Source organism: Chaetura pelagica, unplaced genomic scaffold, assembly GCF_000747805.2.
Source record: "Chaetura pelagica isolate M959 unplaced genomic scaffold, ChaPel_1.0 scaffold386, whole genome shotgun sequence".
Lineage (NCBI taxonomy): Eukaryota > Metazoa > Chordata > Aves > Apodiformes > Apodidae > Chaetura > Chaetura pelagica.
Window position 1 is genome coordinate 3,838,664 of NW_009953703.1, and position 26,748 is coordinate 3,865,411.

Below are 26,748 nucleotides of genomic sequence, written 5' to 3' on the forward strand. Positions count from 1 at the left end.
TTCTTGTAGGCGCAATGAAATTATTTTCTAGTTCCTCAAGATGGCCAGAAATAGGAGAAATAGGAGCAGGCTGCTTTCAGCTGATAAACACAGAGAATGGCTGGAAGTGCCTGCTAGAACTTCCATCTTGTCTAGTTGCTGGGTGGCTGAGGATCAGGTGAAAATGGCTTAATCCTTCTCACCATTGTTCATTTGGGTAAAATGGGCACCTTCACCCTGTGCCTCTGCAGCATGAAGGTATGGAGCTGTACATGCTTAGCAGCAACCACAGCTAAGGAGGGAGAGCACCTGGGGAGGAAGATGGAAGAGCAGGACATCAGAAAGGAACTTGAGATTACAGATTTGAACAGCAGGGAAAATAGCATAATTCTCAGTTGTGATGAAGGAGAGAGACTGCAAGGAAGCTTTTAGAAGGAGAGATTGAGAAGGAAAATGTTAAGGTTTTGTCGTGCTCGTGACAAGCTGGATATGGCTGATGCTGAGACTGGAGGATATCTGAGATTAGACAGAAAGCAAAGTGCATCAACAGAGTTGGGAGTCTCCAGAAAAAGGTCAGTTTTAGAGACACACAGAAGAACGAGCCCAGTAAGATGTTTCATTGCACCAAACCCTAGTTACGGCCAGTAGGTTGTGTTCAGGTGAAACTGCATATTCTGTTTCTAGTGAATGAGGCTTGATTGCACAGCTTGCAGTAAATTATCAGTACTTGCATAATACAAAGTTCCTCAATTATCTGATTGAGGGTGTCTGGACATCTAACACAGCTTTCAAAGTAATCATAGAAACAGCAGACATAATGTCTGCTCCTGTCCCTGCTCTCTTTACACAAAACATGAACAGAGGATGAATTTCTGGCATTACCTTTGTTCTAAGATCTACCTGTTTGTTTCACCAAAGTAATGTTTAAATTCCCATCAGTTACTAATGCAGAAAGCATTTCATAGTTATACAAACATGTAGCTTAATTTGCATCTCGATATTTTGTCCACCGAAAGATTCATCTGGTAAGTGCTTCCTTACTATTTTGGAAAATGGGCAACAAATTTAATAAAAATACACTGGTCCTCCTTTTGTTTCAGCAGTATAATCAAAGGTCAAGAGATAAGACTAATGCTATAGCCCAGTGGCTGAGAGGTGAATAGGTGTTTTACTGCTAGAATAATTTGATTTGCTTATACCAAGAAATATGGTTTTGCTTGGTAAATGTCAGCTTAGTTTTAACAATCATGAACAGCTGTGTTGTCCCATAAAATATATGGAGAAAAATCTCTAGTTTTGAGACCCTGATTGCATGAAAATATAGATCTGAAAATCTTGAGAAGTCTTTTGGAAAAAAAATATATTTTGCAGTGTATTTTTGGAAACTATAGGGTGAAAAAAGAAGAAATCTTTTTTGTGTTTGGATAATTTAAAATTAAAAGTACTAAGTGAATTTATTTTTCCTTTGGAGGCGTTTGATTCGAAACATTTATTAGGATCTCTGACACAGTTTTTATATGCTTGATAGTTAAGATTGTGTTATAATTAGGTGTCACATCATAAAAGTTCTTCTGCCATAGACCTTGACTGTTGTATTCAGATCTCAAAATTAATTTGCATAATCTAATGCTAACCAGGCTCTTGAATTCTCTTAAAACTCTGAAGAGTAAGTAATTATTTTGACAACACTTCTGTTGTCATACTAATTTTGGAAGTAATATACAAGATGTTGCAATATGCAAATATCATATAGTGTTGTAAAGAACATACACATGGGCTTGAAACACATTGCAGGTTGTGTATATTTTAAGTAACTTGACTCTGTCAATAGCACGTTTGGGTTATGATACTTGTCATAGACAGAAACAGATTTAGCATGTGGACAGAATGTAATTAAAATGAGAAAACAGATTTTTAAGTAAATAGTAGCATTCACAGGTGACTGGGAAGTTGACACTTAATGTGCAAGCCCTGATCCTTTTTTGTCAGATCAGCTGGAGAGATTCTGTATGAAGTGGCTGTCAAATTACATGCTTTAGCAGTTTTTGTAATTGAAATGGTTGCACATAATAACTGTATCATGTCTGGGTACTCTGTATCTAATGCAGTGCTGGAATGAATTTTGATTCCCCCTGTATATTTCATGTTCTTTGCTTGAATGCTAGAATAGTTGGGGAGAAGTGGAATATTATACCTCCAGTAAGTGTCAGAAAGTTTTGTTGCTGTTACTGTTATTTTGTTGGTCTTTGGATTTTTTTAGGAATTTATTTTTGTTTCAAGTTTTGAGATTTTTTCCAAAATAATAAACAATAGACTACTGAGGTGGATTTGGGGCAGCTGTGATTAATAACTAAAAGAAATAGTTTCTACTGGGTGAAAAGAAATAGTTTCTACTGGGTGGTCCTTATTTTGTACTGGGAAATTGAATGTTGGAATTAAATATAAAATGTGAAAGTACCTACATAGTCCCTATAACTTCACTGGAGACTCTGGTGCTGGGGTATTTCAGATGTTGTGGACAGAGGGAACCATCTGACCTGCCATGTGGAAATAGATGTGAGGCAGAACAAGCAGCAGAGACGTGGGCTTCATCCATGGGACAGTTTTAACCTGGGTATCCATATCTCAGATTTTATCCTTATATCTCAGTTTTGTAGAACTCATAAGGAGTGAGAAAAATGTTAATCAGAAGTATGCACCACGAGGTGAAACCTCCTTTCCCAGCTCAGTAGAGCTCCAGGCTGATGCAGCAGTTTATCAGGCTGTGCACAGTGCTCAGTTCGTATTGACAACAGTCAGCCTGCTCCATACATGCTGAAGTCTAAAGAAGTGGGACTTGTGGATTGGTTTATTCTTAGCTTTGATCCTATTTTAAAAATAATATTCTCTCTTTATTCTTACTTCTATTGATTGTTCCTTGCTACATTACACTTCACCTTCTTGTTTCTTTCTCATGTTTATGGTGTTTTTCAATTGACATCAATGATTTTGAAACTAACCCTGTCCTGTATTGGTGCAAAATGGAATATTTGAGCAAAGCAGGGAACATGTGCAGGGCTTTATTTTGTGTGTTATATGACTAAATTGCTGGTACACACTTGTTGCATTGCAGCAAATTCTATAGGCTGATTTGTCTCTGTAGCTGTCAGGGAGCAAAGTGATGGCACATAATTACAGAAAATTCCCTGTGAAATTGTTGTCCTGGGGACTAACAGTGAAGCCTCGTGTGTTTTACATTATTTGTTGAACTCAGAATCCCAGCATTGGTTATTATCTTTTCACAAATAGAACAAAGGCAGAGATGCACATCACTACACTGAAGCTCTGCTCAGCAGCAATATAACTATGCAGCAGCCTTTGAAGAGGCTGCAGGGTGCTGCATTGCTGGCCTTCAATGATTTTTACCATTCCCTAAGAGAAAAATCACTTTAGCAGGGAAATGCCTAACCTAGTAGTGTGGACGTGCATTGCATGTTAGCACATCTGGCTCCAGGGGATTATTTGCCAATGCAGGGGAGAGTGACTGCTAATGTGAGAGTGACAAAGGAGCAACTGTGTTTAGACACCTGCAAATCCCCCTGGTTTATTGGCTTACAGGTTGGGTGGCCTCTCAGTTGAAGCAAATAGAAGATGCAGAATGTGTTTGATTTTTTTCTTTTCCCTACAATCTGAAGTTGTAATTATTTATCTAATCAAGTCTCAGGGAGAACTCTTTATTAAAGTGAGCCTGCAAGATCACTGCAGTGGCATCACCTGCTCAGACCAGCACAAATGGGAATGGGAGATATGAACCAATTACAATATCCCCTCTATGTACCTGTCATATGAACATGATCCATCATGTTTTACAAATAAGTTATGTAAGTTTTCTTACCTCTAGGGAAGACCTGTGAAGACAACAGACAATATTGGCCTGAAATTTCTTTGCAAGAAAAAAAATGTTGGGGTCAAGTAGATTTAATTTTATGTGCTAATTCCTTTCATTTGTGGTGATTCTCTTAAATGAAAATATGAATGGGAATTGAATGAAAATGAAATTATTCAAAATTAAAGCTACAGTGGAACTTTTCTGTCTTCTTCAGTTGACAGGATCAAAATCACTCATTTTCATCATTTCCCCATTTCCACTGCAAAATGTATTTTATTTGATCAGACTGCATTCCTTTACGGAAAATCATCCCATTCATTTTTTTTTTAACTGCAGACTCTTCTGTGAATACTCAAAAACATGAAAAACCTCCAATATATGAAGTCTCTTCTGTCTCAACACTTTTAATATGACGGAGTGTTAGAGCTGGAGAACAGTTTTGTTTTGAACGGTTGAGCAAGGATTTAGGAAGTGACAGGCGAAGCTCTTCCAAATCAGAAATTAACACACAATTCTGTTGGAATACCATGAAGTTAAGGTTAATTTTGGTTTATTGTTGTGTAATGTAGTTGAGGTCACTGTGCAATTAATGTGGTTCTTTTTTTTGTTCATTTTGTGCATATGTATTCCCTCAGGCCATCCATAGAGAATGAACGTAGAAGTTCTGGACAGAGACACATATTGTATTTTTTGAACAAAAAAGTAACTGTGTAAGCTGGTAACACCAGTTGGTTGTTACTTTCTGAGTCTAGGTTGTATGGCACAAGTTTTAATATATTTTTAATATTTTATTTTGATTATTTGTGATTTTTATAAATAGTTTGATGCTCAACTTTGAGGAAATTTGTATATGGCACAACCCCTGACTTGATTAATGCTGGTTAGGAGCTTTTTGGTTAAACTCCCAGTGGAAAACTGGTGCTGGGGAGGTTCTCTACATTGCACCTTCTCTCAGCATTCCTGTCTCAGCAGACACTGAAAGCTGGTGGCCTGTTTCAGTGGCTTCCTCTCTTATGGTGTCTCATGCAAATTTTGACATAATGTGAATAATAATGAAATTACAGGGGGTCACCTCTGGAGCCTGTTCCTCACCCACATCTTGATCACCTCTTCTTATACAATGTTGTCTTAAAAACAGGGCTCCTGCAAAAAAAGGAGTTTTCTCATTGATGGAGATAATTGTAAAGGAGCATTTTCCTTCATCTTCTTGCAACCATTCTGGGAGGGGGAAAAAGATGTTTCAAGACAAATGGTAATTCAAGACTTTTGTGGTGATTTGGCTGAGAGGACAAGGATGTGTCAGAAAGGCTTAATTTCTGGGAATGCTGCTTGAATATCTTACTCTGTGCATCCACACTGTCTTGCTGAGCCAGGCAGTGTTTACAGTGCATGACTTGTAACATTGGCACACCAGTCCTGCTGACACAGAGCAGCTTCCAGAGTCATATAATCAAATAACCAGCCAAGGTTGTAATACAGGGTCTTATTGTTACCGTCCCACTTCTCTGTGGACCACATGTCCTCTGTGTTGGGCAACAGCTGGTAAAACAAAATGCATGAACTATCAGCCATTCTGAGTGATCATTCAACTGGGTAGTAGGCTGTGCTTCAAAATGCTTTCATACAGCAATGCTGACAGGCTGAGTTATGCCATAAAAGTACTAAATGCCTTTGTTTTGTTTTTGTTTTTAATATCTTTGGAGAGAAAGTGGTAGAAGAAGGCAATACATAATAGGTAATTATGTTTTCGTTCTCTGAGGAAGCTGATTCTGTTCGGGAGGACCCTGGCATGAGCCAACAGCTGGAGGGCCCAGAAGGACCTCACACATTTGTGCATATGAAAAGACTGTGGACATCTGTGTCTCACACATGGAAGACAAAGATATTTTTAAATTAATCTCAGGTTATTTTACCCCCACTCAAAGGAGAAGAGAGAGGGCCGTGATAAACTTGCTCCCCAGCCTATGGCTGAGTTATCTCATACACTCTCCTTGCCTAAACTTGTGTAATGGTGTCAGATGTCCCCATGACCTCCAACAGATGGCTCTGCACAAACTGCGCCTCTTGGGCCCTCATGTATTTTCTTCCATATCTGAAGTGCTTTCCTTAATGTGCTGTGTCATAAGTTTGGAGTTGTTTCCTTCTTTCCTTCTTAAAACCAGAAAACAAGTGCATTTAACCATGAAAGCAGGTACAAATGTCTTCCTGTTAGTGGATAATAATAAAAAGTCAGAGAGATTAATGTGCTGTTACTGTTTGTTCAGTACTGCGTTGCTTGTGACGAACTACAACGGATGAGACCCTCTTTCTGCCTCATTAAATAAGTTAATCATGTAAATCAGGAGAAAAAACATTTTGAATAGTGTGAGTACAGGTTGAGCATGAGATAAGCACTTTTTGCCATCACGTATTAAAGGAGATTTGACAGCATACAGGTCTCCCAGCTACAAAACATTAACATCAGTCTTCTGTTATCTCCAAGGTAAATGAAAACAAAATTAAAAGGTCAAACTGGTGCATGTTTCAATCAGGACTACATGGCCACTGACTGGAATTCCTTTCAGAGAAAGAGGGAAGCTCTAAAGGGAACAGAAGTTCTTGAAGAAGAGAAATTGTAACAGGCATTCCAATATATTCAGGGGACAAAAACTTTTACGACTTTTAAACTGTAAAACAAAGGTATAATTAATTTTCTATAAAGTAAGATTTACTAATATTTGCTTTTTTTTGGCTAATAAAGAAACATACATAAATATGCACCATAGGTTTGAAGCCAAAAAAATGAAAATTTAAATCATGACATAATCTTGACATCTGGGAAGGAAAAGGAATTAAAATTTTTAGATTAAACTAGCAACACAGTGATAAAGAAATGTAACTCTCAAGATTACAAAACTGAATTAAGAGAAAAAACAATTTAACATATGTACAAAATATTCTAAAGCCAAAACTGGGATGCTGAGTCTCAAAAAACTTCAGGTTCTGATGTGTGATTTTTAATAAGACCAAGTGCTTGCATTTTGTGATTGCAGATGGAATTGAAGAACAGATTCCAAACACTACTGTTTCCAACTTGAGAAGTGCTAGAACTCATGTTTTGTCATCCCAGGATTTTTAATTGGATAAAGAAATCCTAATAACTGGATAGTTTCCCTCCAACTCAAGAATAAAGTGACCATGTAGATAGTTGCCAGAAGTTGGATGGAAGGGTATAGAAGTATTGCAAAAGTCTTGCCTTCCTTGTTTTCAATTAAAAATAAAATCCATTATCTTTTTTTAGAGATAGTAGTGATCACAGGAGAAGCAAATAAGGATATTGAAAAAATGCCAGAATTTTATTGGTTGGAAGGAAATTAGTATTGTCCTAATGCAAAAGTTGCTGAAATCAATGGAAGATACTGGTTTTGGTGATATTTGGGGAAGGCTCAAAGTGAGCTTGAGATAATGTTACATAATTAGGCTCCTGACTGCTGTTCAACCCAACAGATTGTATTTACACTTAATTGTTGGAATAAAACAGAGATTTATAACAAAGAATTCAGTTAAAAAATAGGTTATGCCTTTGCAATAGACTTAGTCTACATTTCAAATCATAAATACTTATTTTAAAACTTTCATTTTCCAGTTCTGAGTGTCATTTTAGCAGCTCATGTTTGGCTTTTTTTTAATCAAACGCTTATACAAGTTTGGCATTAAAACCTTATATACAATTGATACTGATTTTTAATCCACATTTTAATGGATTTCAATTTAATTGCACTACTAGATCTAAATGAATTGTGCCAGTGGGTTACAATGAGACAATTAGAAGTGTTTTAAAGTTGCATCCTAAATTTGAGTTGATAATTCCTTCAAGGCTTTGTTATAACTGTTTCAGTTTAGCCTGAATGTTGGGTTTGGAGAAGTTATTATTTTGTAGCTTTCAGCTGCCATGTGAGAAAAGTCAAAAGCAGCTATCAGCTCACCTTCCTTGTGTAGCTGTGATTAGATAAATCCTTTTTTTCTTAATCAAATTTTACTGGGGTTTGGATTTGTCCTAGCAGATGACATATAACCAAAAATAATATGAGGTGAGATTGTGTAAGAACTTCTCTCCCCATGACATTTCTGTTCAAGGCATTAGAAATCTGGCCAGAATACCTCAACTATACTTGCACTATATATTGTATGCAGAAATGTTTCCAGAACAGTTATTGACATTTTGACATTCCTGAAACTAATCCTTAGCTTTATTTCATCCCTCAGTGACATTCATTTTACTGATAATTGAAATAATACACAACTTTATTTTGTTACAGTAAATATAGGTGCAGATTTGGAATTTATTTTTTTTTCTTCTGTTGCTGTCTGGTAGCAGTGCAACCTGTAATGCAGTATATGGCTTATGATGACAAAAAATTATGTTTTCAATTTGATGAGTCATTTTCAATTGAAAATGTAATGCATTCCTGCATAAGACATATTGCTGTGTGGCAGACTGTAAGTATTAGCGAAGACCTACTATATTTGAAACAACATAATTAACACTCTTTGTTCATGATAGGCAAATAAACAACCAAGGCAGGTCTTTTTCAGTGATGGATAGCATCTTTATTAAAGAATTAATCTAGATCTCAAAGCAGGATATATCTAGTACATAAATCAGGGTCTTGTGGTTCCATTTATGGTTCTTTTTATGACCTAAGTGTTAAGTTTATTGCTGTATAGCCCAATAATTCATTGTTGAGGGATACCAAGCCCTGTTCTGTCTATTCTCACTGCAAATAGAGAATGAATTTAGTTCACAATAGCATCCCTGATTTGCTCTACTCTTGGTAGGTAGCTTAGGTTTTGCCTGCGTAATGTTAATTATATACCTTTATTAAGAATGCTGAAGTTCTCTTGCTTAAAAGGTATTTGTAAATGCTAAGTATTTAGTTTCTTTAACTCATATGCAAAGTCAAGATTGCCCAGTCAGAAAGCTCCTACACCAGGGACCTCCACAGTTGTGATGAAATTTGGAATAACAGAGAGACTGCATAAAAACTGTAATGATTTATTAGCTTATGTTTGGACTTAATGGGCCTAAATAATGTGTTCCAGCTATTTGGTAGATACCACAATCTGTGAAAACTTACCTGAGCACCTATGGCCAACATATTTTTTTTCCCCCTAGTCAGTAGTTCCCTACGTGTATTACAGATGCTTGGGACCCCTTAAGGATTTTTCCTTGCCTGACTCAATTGCCAGATTAGCAATTAGAACACAAGGGATGCATATTCAAAGCTTGTACTTCACCTTTCGTCGATTAATGGCAGATCAAACTAAGAGACTATGTCAGATCTTTGTATACATGCATGTGTGGTGACGTATCAGCAGTAGACAGCTTGCAGAATCCTTTGGGACACTCACAAAAGCTCAGAGATGCTTCACTTTCCAGTTTAGAATGCTGCTTGGGATAAGGTTTGTAGGTGGTTTGGACTTTACTGTATTTGTTATATTTGACTGTGAGCAGAGTATTAGATTAATTACTTAAGAACTTACTGATGTTTTAATGCTTTGATGTGCAATGGATTATCTGATGATGTTTAAAGAATCACCAGAGATATGGAAGAAAGCTGCTACTGAAAGTTCACATCAGTTGTTTCAGATGTTCAGTAAATACATGTGGATACAGCTGCAGGGATTGCACTCCTCAGATTGGAAGTTTTCCAGGACAAACATAGCAGAGTTGTAACATATATATATTTTTTTGTAACATATATATATATTAGTGAAAACTATGATTTTACAAAGCACTTAAGAAGCTTATTTACAGGATTCTCAGGTAGATGCTTCTACTCATTAGGAAATGCCAATATAGAATCCCATATTATACTAATCTATAAAGATTGCAGATACACCAGGGAGAAGGAGATGGATTATTTAAGCATTACCAGCAATGGAAAATCTGCAATCCACAGCATCTCTTCAAAATAGGTACCATCTTCCTCTTCTTCTGTCTGGGACCTTGGAAGAAGGAAAAGTCTAAAAGAAAGATAAAATCAATTTTATTGAGAATTTTTTTGTTTATGTTTAGACTCAGGAAGGCAGTGAGCTAGTGAATAGTGTAACCAAGCAAGCAACCACGAGGTAAATTGTAAAATAAAGTGGTTTTCAGCACAGATAAGGGAGTAAGTATTTGATTCTACATAGCCAAGGTGTGTGACTTTCCAAGAATATGGACATAAAATGCTGTTTACATTGTTAATTTGAAAAGGCTTATTCTAAAAAATTCAGTGGCTTTTGTGATTTGCTTTTATGTCTTGACATAAAGGAAAATGAGGCTGAGATTTCTGAAATGAAAAAGTGGATTCTGGGATAATCCAAGTTAAAGATAATTTGTGATCTGAGGAAAGATGTTCTTTTTAAATCACATCTTTCTGTTTTTTATGCATTTTCCCAAGACAGCCTTAGTCAGATTTCTTGCATCTCAGAGACATTTCTCTGGTCCTTTTCTCATCATCTGAATAATTCTACAATTTCTTCAGGAGTTAGGAAAATATAGTGACCGAAATCATGTGCTACAGCCAAGGTAGCATCAAAGGCAGCTCCTGTTGCCCTGGTTTTTAGTGTGACTTTGAACAGGGAATATCTCAATCTTGATATAATTCAGGTCTCATGTAACTCCAGTTTCAGTGGGCTGATTTTGCAGCTCAGATTTACTGTATTAAAACTGAGACATAGTAACGCATTTTTCCTTATGCACTCCCATTTTTCCCAGTTGCTATGTGTGAAGTTGATTAGGGACCATCACGGGGGGGTATATGGACCTCCTAATTATTCTCATGTTGATTTTGTTCATTATGGGGCTGCTAATGCCATTCTGCAGCACTGTTTTATGCTGTGATGGTGTCCATGTGAGAAATCTTCTAATGATGAGGATGGTGAAGCACTGGAAGAGATTGCTTGCAGAGGCTCTGGAGTATTCTTCACTGGATATCTTTGCAGAGAGATTAGGCAAGAATTATCTCCATGTAGTTGGTCATGCTGCAAGTCTGAGGTGTGTCCTAGATCAGCATTTTCTACTTTCAATCTGTGATTTCTTTTTTCCTTTCTTTCCTTTTTTTTTTTTTTTTAGTTATTACGCTTTAATAATTTAATCAACTTATATTTTATCCAATCTTTATTTACCTTAGATGATTATTTGAGTGTATTTGTAATGCATTGGCAGCTCAGAAATAATAAATCTTTGCAGAGGGGTGCTGGTGGGGTCTTAAGGGGACTGTCCCCACTGCTGGTATTCTCAGCCCAAGTAGCTGCTTGCAGATTTAGTCATCAAAGCACTTTATAGAAAGGACAAATTCTGCTCTGGAAAAGAGGAATACACTTGGAAAGCAATATATAAAAACAAAGGGGAAAAAAAAAAGGTAACAGTCACTACTACTAAGACCCAAAACTTAGTGTCATTAAGGCAACAGTGTAGGAAAACAGGAAAAAGGAAAGTGTTGCAGTGACTGCTTGTTCTTTAGAGACCAAATTTGGGAGGGAAAAGCTTCCTTCTTTGTCCTTAATCAGAGACTTCATAACTTTAGAGGGAAAGTAAGTGAGGGATTGTACACGTGGACCTACTGAACTGGAATGCAGAAGCAGTGGCTAAATATAACAGACATCATCATATGGTGAAAGAAAGCTATGGAAAAGGATACACTGCTCCTCTGCTGTACAGGTCTTGGTTTACAAGGTTCCTTGGATACAAGACCTCTTTGCAGTGACAGCTACTTTCACTGAAGTTCATTATAGAGTAAATAGAGGCTACTTTAAAAACTCACCTCCCAATATAATATGTCAATTTCATAATTTCCCGGAAAGTGAGAGTGTGCTGAACACAAAGTATCAGATTTTTCTGATAGATAACCTAGAAAATCCAGCAGTTAAAAAAAAATATTATTTCCTTCTGTGCATGTTTTTTGTCCCCATTGGTCCTCCTTCCTTTACTTGCTACACAATGATGAAAAGCAGTGATGAGGAGGTCAAATAAAAATAACACCAGGTTTAGCATAACACAACATTAATATTTGAATGGCTTTATTTTAATCTGTTGCTACATCCTGCTTGATGCTAAGGAAAGACACTTGGGCTTTTGGGGAGCTGGCATGGCGGGCTGTGTGCTTTGTTACATGCTCCTTGAACTCATTCTGGAGTGAGTGTCTCTGTGACAGTGGGACTGGAGAGTTCATCCATCTTCTATGCCTTAGAAGAGCTAAAAAAAGGTGGAAGAAACCCCTGCTGTCCTGGTTTGAGCCAGGATGAAGCCAATTTTTCTTTTTACTGATTTTTTTTTCCTTCAGTAAGCTTTCTTGTAGCTAGCAACAGTGTGTTCTGCTAGGCTGATAAGACAGTGGAATGTTTTTCTAACTACTGAGGCTTCAAGGCCGCACCTGCACTCTGCTGGCTCAGACACTACGGGGAGATCTGTGACCCCCCCGTAGGAGGCTGAGTTAGACGGACAGCAAAATTGGCCAAAGATATTCCATTCCATATATCTACATAAGCTCAGAGATCACAGAAGACAACTTCCTTCCTTCTTCTTCTCCCCGGTCCATGGCCGGCGTCCAGGGAGGACTCTGCTCATCCATCACCATCGATCCTCAGGCTTGATCTCTCTTGACTCCCATAACTCTCTGCTCTTTCTCCAGCAGCAGCTCTGGGATTCCTCGGGACTCTTCCCAGTTCAGGGAAGTGCTGTGGGAGTTACTGGGTTGGGGGGAGGTGAGAGGTTTTTTGCCCATTCCTGAATATATTTGTATATATTTTCTTGTATCATTCATTAGTGTTTTAATTACAGCTGTGTAGTTTGGTTTTCAATTCAGCCAAGTCTCTCTCTTTTTCTCTCTCCTTCCCTACATGGGTTGGGGGAAGGGGGGGATCGAGAGCATTGTTGTCAGACCTGAGTCAAACTGTGACAACAATTTATTGGTACTCAATGGGGCTCAAACCCACAAACCCTGGGATTAAGAGTCCCATGCTCTACCAACTGTGCTAGCCAGGCTGAGCTAGTGGGGATCAGCATTGCTTGTGTGCAGATTTTTGGGCGCCAAAAAACCTCTCGCCTCCCCCCACCCCAGTAACTCCCACAGCACTTCCCTGAACTGGGAAGAGTCCCGAGGAATCCCGGAGCTGCTGCTGGAGAAAGAGCAGAGAGTTATGGGAGTCAAGAGAGATCAAGCCTGAGGATCGATGGTGATGGATGAGCAGAGTCCTCCCTGGACGCCGGCCATGGACCGGGGAGAAGAAGAAGGAAGGAAGTTGTCTTCTGTGATCTCTGAGCTTATGTAGATATATGGAATGGAATATCTTTGGCCAATTTTTGCTGTCCGTCTAACTCAGCCTCCTACGGGGGGGTCACAGATCTCCCCGTAGTGTCTGAGCCGGCAGAGTGCAGGTGCGGCCTTGAAGCCTCAGTAGTTAGAAAAACATTCCACTGTCTTATCAGCCTAGCAGAACACACTGTTGCTAGCTACAAGAAAGCTTACTGAAGGAAAAAAAAATCAGTAAAAAGAAAAATTGGCTTCATCCTGGCTCAAACCAGGACACCTGCCAAACAGAACACTAGATGAGCTATTAGCTCATCCAGTCCTACTGAGCATCTGAACTCTGGACACGGACTTTCATTGTGCTCTGTAGTCAGGGAGCTGCTGGATTTGAGAGGCATCATCACACCTCCCACACTGCAGCTCAGATATGGCACTGTCTCCAGAACTGGTTGTGGTTTTTGGTGTGGTCTCACTCCTAGGGCCATGACAGAGGAAAAAATAAATGAGTGTATAGAGTAAATGATCTTTGGGAAGTAAGATGTTGTCTGTCATAAACTAAATTGTTTCCTCTGGCTGTTGCCTCTGAAACCATCAAATCATTGCCCACCATGCTTCTATACCACTGGGTGCAGAAAAATATCTTGTTCCTTTCCTTTGGAGATTATTCCTCAAAACAGGGTCCTGTTTATAATAATTCTGAGTCTCTTACCATCTCTTTCTTCCCCTTTGGCTCTTTGTGTTGTCTATGAAAAAAATCCTTTTTCTCCCTGATAACGTGTGGTGGGTAACTTTCACATTCACATCTAGAAGATCACAAGTCTTCTGAGTTCACATCTGCTGAGTGAACATCAGGAGTTTTTGTACTTCACCTTCACTTTGCAACAATCTTGACCAAATTCAGTGTGCTTCTGTTTCAAATGCCTTACCCAGATGATGTAATGCCTTATTCAGTTAGTGAGTATTTGTATGGCAATGCCTCTGCTTCCTGGTGATAAATATTTTCAGCATACTGAATTATAGGCAAATGTGAAAAATAATGAACCTCCTTTTTTCTGAGAACTTGGAATTGTAATGAAAGACTGTATGGTACCAAAGTGATATGCTGTAAAACCTTGCTGTACTGAAATAGAGAACACTGAAGCTGGAATAAGATTAGCCACATGGGTATTTTTAATAAGTTCAATAATGTGTTTTCATGCCTATTTGAGAAAATAAATCTCTTCCTTTCAGAACACCTTGCTTATATTACTTGGAATAAGGTATGTCATAGCTCAAGCAACTTTATCTTCAATCAAGGAAACAATAGCCTTTTTTCCTCCTAAATTAAAACAAAATTAATAATGCAGAAGCATTCCTGATGAAAACTGATGCAGCTAAACTAAAATCAGCAAATCAGACCTGTCTAAAGTGGTGTTTAAAATGTTATATGCCCAAATTATGGTTTATCCAGATAATCATTCTGCAACAGGTGTTTTTTTTTTTCTGAGTCAACCTGGCGTGCAGGCAATGTCCCTTTTCTATTGGGATAGAGTTTTGCAGAAGCACAGGATCCATCTGCTTGAGACTTACTGTAGCAGCAAAGCCATACATAATGTTAGTGTTAAGTGTAAATAATAAATTAGTATGCAACATAACAGGCATTAACAGTGGATCTGGACAAGCCTGTTGGTGTAAGTCGAAAGGAGCAAGAAAAGTTTAGTAGTGGTGAAGGCTAGCAAAGAATAATTTCTTTAAGATTAGCTTTTTTTTTCTTTTAAGCATTAGATTATTTGGGTTAAATATAATGAATACAGTTATTTTGTAGGAAGCTGTTTTTACTGCTATTTTCTTTCCATAAATTACAGCATATCTTCTCTGTAAATTCTCTTTGGTTTTGTCTTTGCCTCCTGGGGTTTTAATTTATCAGACTTGTCATTTCTTTAATATTATCACAGATTGAAATGTGCAGTAGACACCTGGAGGCTTTTACTTTTTTCCATCCCTGGGCTTCGTAGAAATAGGACCATCTGGCCTGTAGGTCTGGAAACATCAACATTCACTCATTAAATGTGTCTGAAGCCCTCACTTTCAATCAGCCTCATTTAGCCACCTTAGGACTGTAGTTAGGTGGTCTGTTATTTTCAGCTCTTGTTTACAAGCAGTTTAAATGTGTACTTCAAGCTAGAGGCAAACATCTACACCCATCTCCATCTTCATGTTTCACAACTGTTTGGCTCTTCCTGAAATAAGAATCTGGCAGTAAAGAACAGTGATACTTCCCAAATTTCTGCTACTGCTTCAGAAATAGTCATCAAATATGAAGCCTAAATTAGGAGCCCGTTGGGTTATCCAGTGGGTCCTTCTCATAACACAAAGAGCAGTGAAGTGTCTACTCCCATTAACAACTGGTGCTAGAAATTCTTGAGGAAGGAGGGGTGCAAACCTCTGCCATGTCTCATGAGGCTACATTCCCTGTCAGGCTGGGAAAGATGAGTTCAAAGGAGAGAGCTCAGCTCGCTGGTTGTTGCTAAGAATCAGCACAATTTTCATGCTGGGAGGTAGAATGTATTCTACTTGTGAACTAACTGAAGACTGTGATTTTGTAGAGTGTCCCTGGGCAAAGTTAGACCCCAAAAAGGAGCCTTGTTTTGATTATTAGCAGCGACTTACCTGCCTGTCAGGAGATGGTGACAGGCTGCAAAACCCTCTTCTATTTGCACATGCTGGAAGAGTTGACAGCAGCTTATTGTGAAGTCAGCAATGATGTAGTTGCTCTGTCTTGCTCGTCTCATTTTTTATTCTTCCTTCTGTAGTTAATAAATAACTTCTAAAACTTTTTAATACAAATGGAGAGTATAAAAGTCCAATCACAGTACCAAAATCATTAGCTTTGTCATGTGAATGTATCTCCTCATGTGAATGACTTTGTGTTCACTGGGGATAGTTACAAGAGCAATCATTATAGGCATTTGGGCCAACCTTGTTTCTATTGAAGATGAGAAAAAAATCACCTACATAAAAGAAAAAAATACTGAAAATGTCCTGCTGTGATGTAAGCATGAATAAGGATTTAGCTTCATCTGGGGACCCTCAGGCTCAAAGAGAAGTTTCACTAGGAGCTTTCTGGAACATAGATTAGAGCACATTTACTGAGGTGAGGTTAGATTGCTGCAGATGCCAAGTGCTACATCTCAAGTGCATCCTGTATGCAGGATGCTGGGACATGAGGAGGCACATTGACCTGCACACAGCTGAATTTACATGTGTGTATATGTCTGTGAAGGACTGAGCTGATAATTTCTAATTAGCATTTGCAGATTTTTTATTAACCTTCACTTTTATTGCCTATGATTAAGAGTCATGCTCACAGAATGCTTTCCACAGTAATTCCAGCAGTTCCCTGACCCCTTTCTGTATCACTCCATGTTACTGGTGCCTTCAAGGTTTAATTTATCATAGGCAAAGCAGTATAAAGTATAAATTTACATAGATAAGATTTGAATGCTGTGATTCACACCCACAGTTTTAACTTTATTAACTAGGAATCCTTAGTCAAAATAAGTATTGATGTTCTTTTCCTTTCCTCATTTTGCCTGAGCTATATTTGGATCTGTAATTTACTCAGAATAAAGGTAGATCTGCCAAAGCTTTGGAATGTACAAACCATTACTGTCCTCTGAAGAAGGCCACAAGCAAAGCAGATACTGTGTCCTGCAGCCTCATGCAATCAGACTGACTGTTCTTCAGGCAGTTTTCATGTGAGCAGAGAAAGTAGGAATGTGCAGTGGGGCAAGTTTAGTAGTTTACCTTGAAATATTCTTTGGCAGTACATTGTGCAGCCTGAGTCAACAATCTCTTCCTGATCGTTTTGCTCCTGTTGTACACCTGTTTTTTCTTTTTTCTCTGGTGTGCAACCTGTTTCCATTGCAGGGATATATGCAACACCTCACATCTGCTGGGTGCTCAGCAGAGAGGTCACTGGGGGCTGTGTAGGGGAGGGTGGTGATGAAAAGGTGTTACTCCTCCTGGTGCACCAGGTGTCAAAAACCTCTGTCTTTTACTTCTAGCTTCAGTGAAGTCTTTAAGCAGCCTCCAACTCCAGCAGGACTTTTTGTACAAGAAACACCTGTGCTGAGTGCAAAATTCCAACACATTTTTTTATCCTCTTTGTCTAGAGAGCCATACCATGACTTACTCTGAGAAGTGGGGGAAGAAGCACTTCTGCAGAGAAAGGTTTCTTTCTGCTGCAGCAGTCTCAGCAGCTCACAAAACTGGGCTCTGCTCTAACTTACAAATTTGGGATCAGCAATTAGAAAGGCTCAGCTGATGGGGATGTGGAGATACTTCTTCTCCATTTCTAGCATTATTAATATTCGGTTTCTGTCTATCTTTGCAAGTTAAACTTCACCAGGCAGGATGAGCTATTGGTGCATTCTTGCAGTCAGTAGGTAACCACGTCACCAGACATGTGCATCACCTGCTGCCAGAGCTTGCAGAAAGATTCCCAGCAGATCAAAGCAGCCAGCTGAACAAAAGTAGTCATTTAAACCCTGCGCTATCCTTCAGGGCTTCCTAGCTTCATAAAATGCATTTTGGTGTCTGTTATGATGTTTTGGTCCCTGAATGATCTATGCACCTCAGGCAGCAACAATAAGGTAAAATAACTGAAACAGAAACCAGGAGCAAAATACCTGCATCAACTTAAAAGCATTGGACCAGCCTCTCCAACTATTCAATTGAGTTGGGAAATTAAGGGATAAAACTAATTTACCAAATCCCAAATTTATAATTGTTATAGGAAATACTAATTTATTGAAGTAATGCTTGAATGAATATTTATATGGCTGAATGAAGTTTTGTAGTTGGTTAAAGTACAAAGCAGCAGCACTAATCTGTAAGCAGGAATTTGCACTGAGGGAATCTGTTTTAGGAACAGTGAAACTGAGGAATAAAATGGTGCCCTTGGTTCCATGCAGACTTCCATCAGCCATAACCACTGTGCCTGGGAAGCACAGAGCTCGTTCTGCTGGCACTGTGCAGCAGTTTGGTACAAGTGCTGCTGTATCTGAAGTGCTCAAGGTGTGATAGACTGGGGTGAGCTCAGTGTTGAGTCAATTTGCACCTGAGAAGTCACATTTCCAAATACCCCAAAGCTGACAGATCACTGCTAAATAGCAAGCTTGCCTCGTTGAGCCTGTGAGGTTGGAGATTTCAGTTGGAAAACCTAAAAATATTAACCGTTTGAATGTTGCATGTTCTTTTTCTGCCTCAGACTTGAATCTGCTGTCTCATAGTTGTTCCAGGGAAGATTGTACCAAAATAATTTTAATTACATCAGTATGTAACTAGTGTGAGAACAGAAGTAGAATCTTTGCAAATAAAAAATCTTATACAAATAAAGCATTGTTTTAGCTTTAAATAAATTCAGAATTGACAGTCATACATAATGATACACAATCCATCTTTTATTGCAACTTGTTACTGTAGATATGCATGACTTTAATGCATGCTTTTGGCAGCTGTTTTTACATTACCCTATATGAATGAACAAGGTTAAAACAGTACAAACACTATCTGAATTTCTATACTCACTATAGGAAATACCTGAAATACAGTGAGCAACTGTAGCAGGCTCGTTTAGTCTTTCAGGCAATAATGAAGGCTAAATTATTTTGCAAACTGGTTTGTATATATTTCATCCATCTTCAGCTGAGAAAAATCCCAGAACTTGACACCCTACTTCCAGTACAAAAGAGTAAGTTAGAAATCACTTTACTAGTGCCAAGTTACACCAACCTGAACCTGGTGAGGGTGGACAGGATAGAGCCCTCTCTGTTCACTCAAGGTTTATGGTTATGAGCAAGTATCTTGCTTTGTTTTCAGACAGAGAGAGAAAAATGTACTGCTCCCTGTGAATCTGCAAAACCATATGAAGTGAAAACTGCCAGTTTCTGTTTGCAGTAGCAGATGAGCTGAATCTCCACTGACCACAAGCCTGAGAATTCAAGTAATAGCATGACTCCTCATCGCTGCACAGGAAAAACTGAGACACAGTATAATTAGCATTAATCACATACAAATCCTTCTGTGTGATACAAACATGAGTAGCAAATAGCAGAAGCTCTCATTAAAAGCTAAATTTTTCACTGTGTTTTTTAACTTTTTGTTGCAGTGTACAGGTAAATACAGTGCAGGGTTAGACACCTGCTAGTCCTGACTGAGTAGGTATCTCAGAGTTGCCCTACAGATGCAAACTATATGGATTAAGTAGAGTTGGTAGCATCCACTTAATGCAACATTTACATTTTCAGATCAAACTTCTTCATACTATACAAAGCTGGTATCATGAATTCTTTAAAATGGGAGACATCTTGCAGTGTGTATAAATGCTGATAGCTCTGTTTTATATTGTATGCACTCTGAAATGTGATTAATATTTTAAGGTAATATCCAAATCAAGTTGTTATTTTTATAACCTATCAAATGAAAATTATGAGGCTCTTTAAAGCCCCCTCAACAACAGACTCATGAAGAGGATAATGAGAGAGACATTAGCTGTGTTTAAAATATAATATCTCATGCAAATTTGGCATTCCATGTCTTACTTCATGTTGTTAGAAGTTCATTGGCTATGCAAATATTATTCACTTTTTGTAAATGTTGTCTGCTCTTCAGTCAGCATAAGGAAACATGAGCTTCAGTGCTATGGTTTAGCATTTCCCAATGAAATTGTAAAATTGTAAAATTGAGATTCAACCAGACAATGCATTTAAGGATAGCTTTCAATAGTATTTGTGCTAAATATACAGTGCCCATTCTTTTTACCTTAAAATTGACATGGCTAGATAGTGTGGGCTGGAAGAGACTCAGACATTAATTTTCTTAAGACTCAGACATGATTTTGCTTAATTTTAAGTCCTGATTTCATATTCAGTTGCCAGTGTACAGAGGAGGCAAGAGTCCCAGAGCTTCTCGGTCATCAAAAGCAGTCTTCTGCTGGGGTTACAAATTCATCATAAAATGCTTTTAATGAACTAACTAAATCCCACCTAAAAACTTTTGTGTTTTTTTTCCCAGCTACCCCCCCCCCCGGGATACTGTTTTAGGATCTCTCTCTTCTGATCAAAATAATACTTTAATGTTCTGCCTAAACATATTCAAGACAATTTATATGCACTTGTTCCTGTGCCAGTATTAGCCTTCAGTTCAAAAAAATATCTTCCCTTCCTAGTGTATCCCTGAAGTCTTTCCTACGAATAATCATACTTCTTCCCAGCCCTTATTTAGTTAGGCTAAACAAGCCAGGCTGTTTTATTGTTTCTTTTAGAATTAAAGACTTTCCCCTGATTATGATGCGTCTCTGCTTGGGTTTTAAGTCTTCTTTATATCAAAACCCAGGTAAGCAGAATTGTTCAGAGCTTTCAAGACAGGGCCCAGTGCCTTGCATGATGCTAGTTAGCACTTACCATATTGTCTTGACAATCTCTCTCTGCCCACACAAGAAATTACTTTTTTTTCCTTTCTCCTACTTCCTCCACAGCTGACAAGTGCATTGTGATCCCTTGCCTCCTTTGCAGTGTCTAATTGGAGAATGATTCTTTTAAATGAAATTCTATCACTAAATGCTCATTAGTATTAAATTCCTTTGAGCACCCATTGCTTCCCCTCTCAGTCATACTGGTCTCCATGTGTGACATCCCGATTCACTTACCTATCAGTGGCATTGCAAAATTGGTGTCATCACCATATTCCAAGAGGACTTTTCCCACTGTGCTGACTGCTCACCTACCTGTGCCACTGCTGCCTTTGCCATAGGGACATCCCCAGGGCTCTGCCATATGCACTCAGCAACTCCACCATCAAAAGCCTCTTTTAACACATGCATTGCTTTGTGCTTGTCCTGGAGAGCAGAGAAGCTCCAGATCAGAGTGCTTTCAGTCTGTTCCTCCACAAAATAAAAAAAACACTGATACATTCTCTTGGGATGAATTAGTGGGATGGTGTAATACTGGACAATGGGAATACTGGAAATCTACGTGCAAGTTTGGGCAGGGGCTTGTCCTTCTTGTGCACACCTTGCCAGCCTGCTTCTGGGAGAGGGTCAGCTGCTTGAGACAGGGTTTTGTAAATCCAGTGATCCTGAAGTTCCAGCTACACCTCCCCCAGGCAGTACACTTGAAACATCCCTGAGCTGTGCAGGACCAGTACTGATCAAGAGCCAAGTTACTGAAAGAGAAGCAAAGGTGTTAACTAGCACAGAACATAGGCTGTGCCCTATCACCAGCTATTTCAGACCACAGCACAGACAGTTCCCTTTCTTTAAGACACAGCCTTGTACTATATTTTATTCATTGAGACATTCCCTATGCCATTGCCTTGCATGATTCCTGCCGCGTACAGATGTGAATATAGTGGCTTTAAATTCAGCTGACTGCTGCATCTGTCCTTGAATCAGCAGTCTGCAGAGCACTTAGAAGCATTACTATAGCTATTATTTTCCTGCTTCCCGGTGGGATTACCATTCATTCCAATCCTGTCAAAGCCTCTAAGTACCAAAGCCAGAAATTGAGCATTCAATTAACGTTCTGTTTTGTTCAGGAATCATTCTACAGTGGCAATATGCTGCTTGCGTATCATTTTAAGAGAGTAGTCCTTCTTTGCTTACACCTTACTGTAATCTGTGTCACAAAGGACAGCTAAAATGGAGCTATAGTTATATGTCTTAATAAAGCACAACTCTGTTGGTAGTTTACCTTAAATTTCAGCATCTCATTATTTAAAACAATGTCTCCTAAAACAGTTTTTTCCTTATACACTAATAATACATGAGAGAATGTCTTCTTGATCTGCTTTTGTGTTGGTAAGAGTTGCTATTATGCTCTGCTTATGACTTTGTATGAATAGGATGCCTTGCCCTTTGCACCAACCACAATTTTTTTGTGGCAAACTCCCTGTGGGAGGATTTAGGCTACTTCATGTAAGTGTCTAAAATATTAAGGATGTCAGTACCTGAGCTAAAAAGAGCTTCAGAAAGTCAGAGAGAAAAACTTCAGCAGTTGACCAAAGGTGAATTATAGCCTATATGGGGTTCATATATATTTGTAACAAGGATAAAAAATGTCAAGGTAGAGGGTGAATTTGGGCTTACTCAGGGTGTGAGTAACTCTGAGCAGATCAATTCAAGACAAAATCTCTTTCAACAAGATGGAGTTTAATTGTTTCTTTTCCAAAACCTGATTCGCATTTCCTCAACCGGATTTGGTCACTTAAAATCCTTTAAAAATGCCAGATAAGTTATTTGAGAAAGATGCAGCAGGGGAGAGCAAACCAGGAGATTAAGTAATTAACAGGCCTGGGAAAGTGTTGGACTCCCAAATTATCTTCCTGCCTAGTCTTGCACGAAAGAGTTATATGTGGATATGCAAAACTGCTGCACAGGGGCTGGTGCAGACTGATGGGGGGGATTTATAATATGTTCAGCACAGCTGACTGGACTGTGGGTGTAGGAACAAAGGCACTTTAGAAAATGATCCCAACATTTCACCTGAGGTTCCATATTTCCTAGAAGCTGCAGTTTAACTCTGTTAAAAATGTTACTATTTTCCCACCTATTCTGTCAAAATCTGTCAGTGCCTGTGTAGCCTTTTACTGTTCATCTTGCTAGGTAGTCAGCTAAGAAGACGACTGAAGTTTATTAGCTGGCACTGGTAAACTGCATATGAACAGCATGTAGTAAAGAATGTTGTAAGTATTGTGGGCTGTACAAGACTGGGTGGTAGAAAAATGCCCTGGAAGTCCATATTTTTTTCTTTCTCTACCACTTCCCACCTGTCCCTGGATCCTACAAGCACATAAATGGACCCAGAAGACCCAAATGCCTTTCCGAAGTCTTTGAAAAAGAGTAGGATTTACCTCTTATGATAGTGGTGACTCACCAAGACTGTTGTCATTTGAAAGGTCTCTTCTCCTCCTCCTCTTACACCTTACCTAATGCTTGAAGGTGGATAATATTCTTTCCCCATTGAAATACAGCAGATCAAATGGAATGTTTCTATGAAGATGTTCTGCTTTGTATTCTTATCTCTGTCTTTCAAATGCCTCCTCATATTTCTGGCTGAAATTGAGTAACTGAGCATTTTTATTATTCAATGCTCTTTATATCAGATAATGGAAATTACCTGATTGGCTTACTCAAAATTTAAATTATGTTGAGAAAGGGAGATTGGCATGATGTTTGATGCTTACATAATCTTTCTGTCATTTTTCAGTACATTTGTGTGTACCTTGGGAAGCTGAGATACATGAGCTTCCTGGTAGGGGACAGGAGATTGGAAAGTGATGTTAGGGGTTTTCAATAAAGAAGAAGAGCAGGAATAGCTGCTTTGCTTCTAAATTTGAAAGGAGGCTTCCACTCCCTCTGTCTTAGGCTTCTGCTGATCTTCTCTCTTTTCCACTGAGTTTCCTGTTGTGGATAAAATGCATAAAAACCATTAAAGGATACTAAAAATCTTCCTAAATCTAAATGCTGTTGGCTAAGTAAGAGAACACTGTACTGAATTGTTTTGTGTCCAAAGTACCTTGGTACTTGGTATCAGCTGATGGCATTTCCCCCTTGCTGTGTGATGACATTTCAGTTTGAGTTTTAGCTGGAATACTGGTTTTCAAGAGTTGACCCTATTAGCCAGTAAAAGTTTGTTGTTGAAACCCACCTCTAGTGAGAAACTAAGCAGTAATACTTACTGGTGGCTAGGACCTAAGGAAAGGAGAATTATTCAAATAAAAATACAAAACCCTACAGAACATGACATTGAGTTGGGAACGAATTATTCAAATAAAAATACAAAACAAACCCTACAGAACATGACATTGAGTTGGGAATGTACTCATTCTGGGCTTAACGATTCTTTCTGGTGATGGGATGAATGTGTTTCCACATGTAAGAGTCCTTCACTATTTATTTTTAGTTTCATAGGGCAAGGAGCAAAATGTATTGAATACAGTATTTTCCAATGTCTAGCATGTCATGCTAAGACTCAAAGACAAGGAAAGATAGTTTCAAGTATTCAAATGTTTAGTTATATTAGGCACAGGGTATGTTCCCAAGTACAAGCAAGATATCAGCTGAAGATTCAAAATCACCATAAGCATCATGGTGTGAGAAAGACTGGGAACCTTTGAGATTTTATCTGTTCAGAGACTCTAGACTCCTTACTCAGATGAGTCTGACTGGCTTTTAAAAATTTTTAAAGACAAACAATTAACCTGTCCCTTTTACTAGCAATTTATTATCCCCAAGTACTGAAAGGAAATTGTACCCAGAGGAATGAACTAGCTCAGTACTAGAATGGATTAAATGTTAATCTCTTAGTAATCTTTAATGAAGCAACAAAGATCTTCAGAAATTAGCACTTTTTAATTGTCAGATATCACCTCAAAGGAAACACAATTTGGAAGTCAGGGCCAGTCCCAGTTATTGCTGGGTTTGAAAACAGATTGTTTACTTCTCCAGGACAAAGCACTGCTGCACCAGCTGGAAACTCTATGGTTTGATGACTGCAGATATATGATCCAAGTGGTGTAGGGCTGTCTATCACAGCCAGGTAAATCAGCAGTTTGGAAGCTGTTGATAAGCTGTCTTCTGCATTTGAAAAGTGAGGTCAAGGGAAAAACAACCCATGGGATTCATAAAAGCAGTGAAATTAGAGAAGAGGAGGAGGACTCTGTGCATAGTGACAGATTCCCTGCTGTGTATATTATATGGTGTATATGGTGTGAGTGAATGAAGGAAGGGTGGTGATGAGCAACATGATCTTCAAAAACAACAGGGATTTAGCAATTAAAAATAAATCGGCAAAGATTTTTGTGCTTTTCAGTGAAGCCATTTACTATTTCTGTAAAATGAAGTAAGCTTGAGCTGTCTGAGCAATAAGGCTGCAAAAAAAACCCAAAAGCAAAACCAAAATCTGGAAGTAACAGGCTTGCCAAAATACAGGAAATTGCCTAAAAGCTTTTTGATAAGTAATAGAAAAAAATATTAGAGGTCCTCCTAGCAGCAGGGAGAAACTTGTGACTGAAACATCCATTGGTCTCCAAAATGGTGTCCATTTTCCTTATCAGTTGCAGAGCCTTTTGCACAGGGAATAAGGAATAATGAACCTGTCACAGAAATAGTTTGAAGGAACACATCAAAATGAGTCCATTGTGTTTATCTTATTTTTATCTAATCCTGACCAGTTTTTAAAAGATGTCACCTAAAAATAGTGTCTTCAGTAAAAACTGAAGTGTTAGCTCTATACAGGATCTTGGCCTGTATCAAAAATTCTGTGGCCAGCAGGACCAGGGAGGTGATTGTCCCCCTGTACCTCAGCACTGGTGAGGCTGTACCTCAAATCCTCTCCTCAGTTTTGGGCCTATCACTACAAAAGGGACACTGAGGGGCTGGAGTGTGTCCAGGATGGGGCAAAACAGCTGGTAAATGGTCTGGAGCACAAGTCTTATGAGGAGCATCTGAAGGAACTGTGGGTGTTCAGCCTGCAGAAGAGGAGGCAAAGGGGAGACTTTCTTGCTCTCTACAGCTGCCTAAAAGGAGGTTGTAGTGAGGTGGGGTTTGGTCTCTTCTCCCCAGTAACAACCCTGAACTTCCTAAATAAACCATGCTAGAAAATAGTTCTGGAAGTAAAGGAATGGATAAAGTAGCAGATAGGACAATTCAAATCACTTACACTGAAAGAAGACAGAAGTAAGGAAAAGACAGTGCTGAAAAAAAAAAATCTATGGTAAATGTTATTTGCAAAAAAAAAAAAACCACTATTATTTTTTTGTTCCTCGTGTTGAACAAAATACTGTTTGTTATCTCAGAAATATTCCCACATTGTGGTTTAAAAAATCCACTGCTGAATGAGTTACATATTCATCAACGGAGAGTTCATGAGCCTGTTCTGCTGCTCAGTCAAATCAGTCAGATTTTCACCCTTCCAAGACCTTGTAATGTCAGGAGCATTTTTCTCCAGTTGCACTGTGTCTGCGAAGGCACAGCAGATGTAATTTAAGCCAGAAGTGTGTTTATTTCAGTGTAGGAGTCAGAATGCCAGTGTTTTACCATTAAATAATGCACTTTATGAATCTTCACGTTTGCCAAAGCTGGGAAGGAGCACTTGTCTCCTCGGGGGAAGGGCTTTGCCCCAGGTGCTACCGACTCAGATAAACCCTGAGCTCTGTAGATGTTTCCTTCAGCCTCCTTACTGTCTGCTTTCTGTACTGGGCAAGGAGAACAAGAACTTCTCTGATGTCACTAACAAGCTCAGGGGGCTTACGTTTGTAATAGACATTTAGAAAGAAAGTGTCTTCATGTCTTAGCTTTTATTATAAAATGTAGAAATAATAAATCTTAAAAGCCTATTTCCATGGAACTCAAAATTCCAGCTGCAAAGTTGACTTTTGCATTCTCCTATTATGATATGGTAGATAAATAGAATTTTATTCTGATTAAGCTGTAGGTTTCTTTTAAAAGATTCATCAATACATGGGCCTTGCCTATGCACTGAAATAAAATGTATTGGGCAACGAACTCTATTTCAAACCTAAATGAGAAAATTAAGATTTAAAAAGTTATGTCTATCTGCAGATGTAATTAATGATCAAAGATGA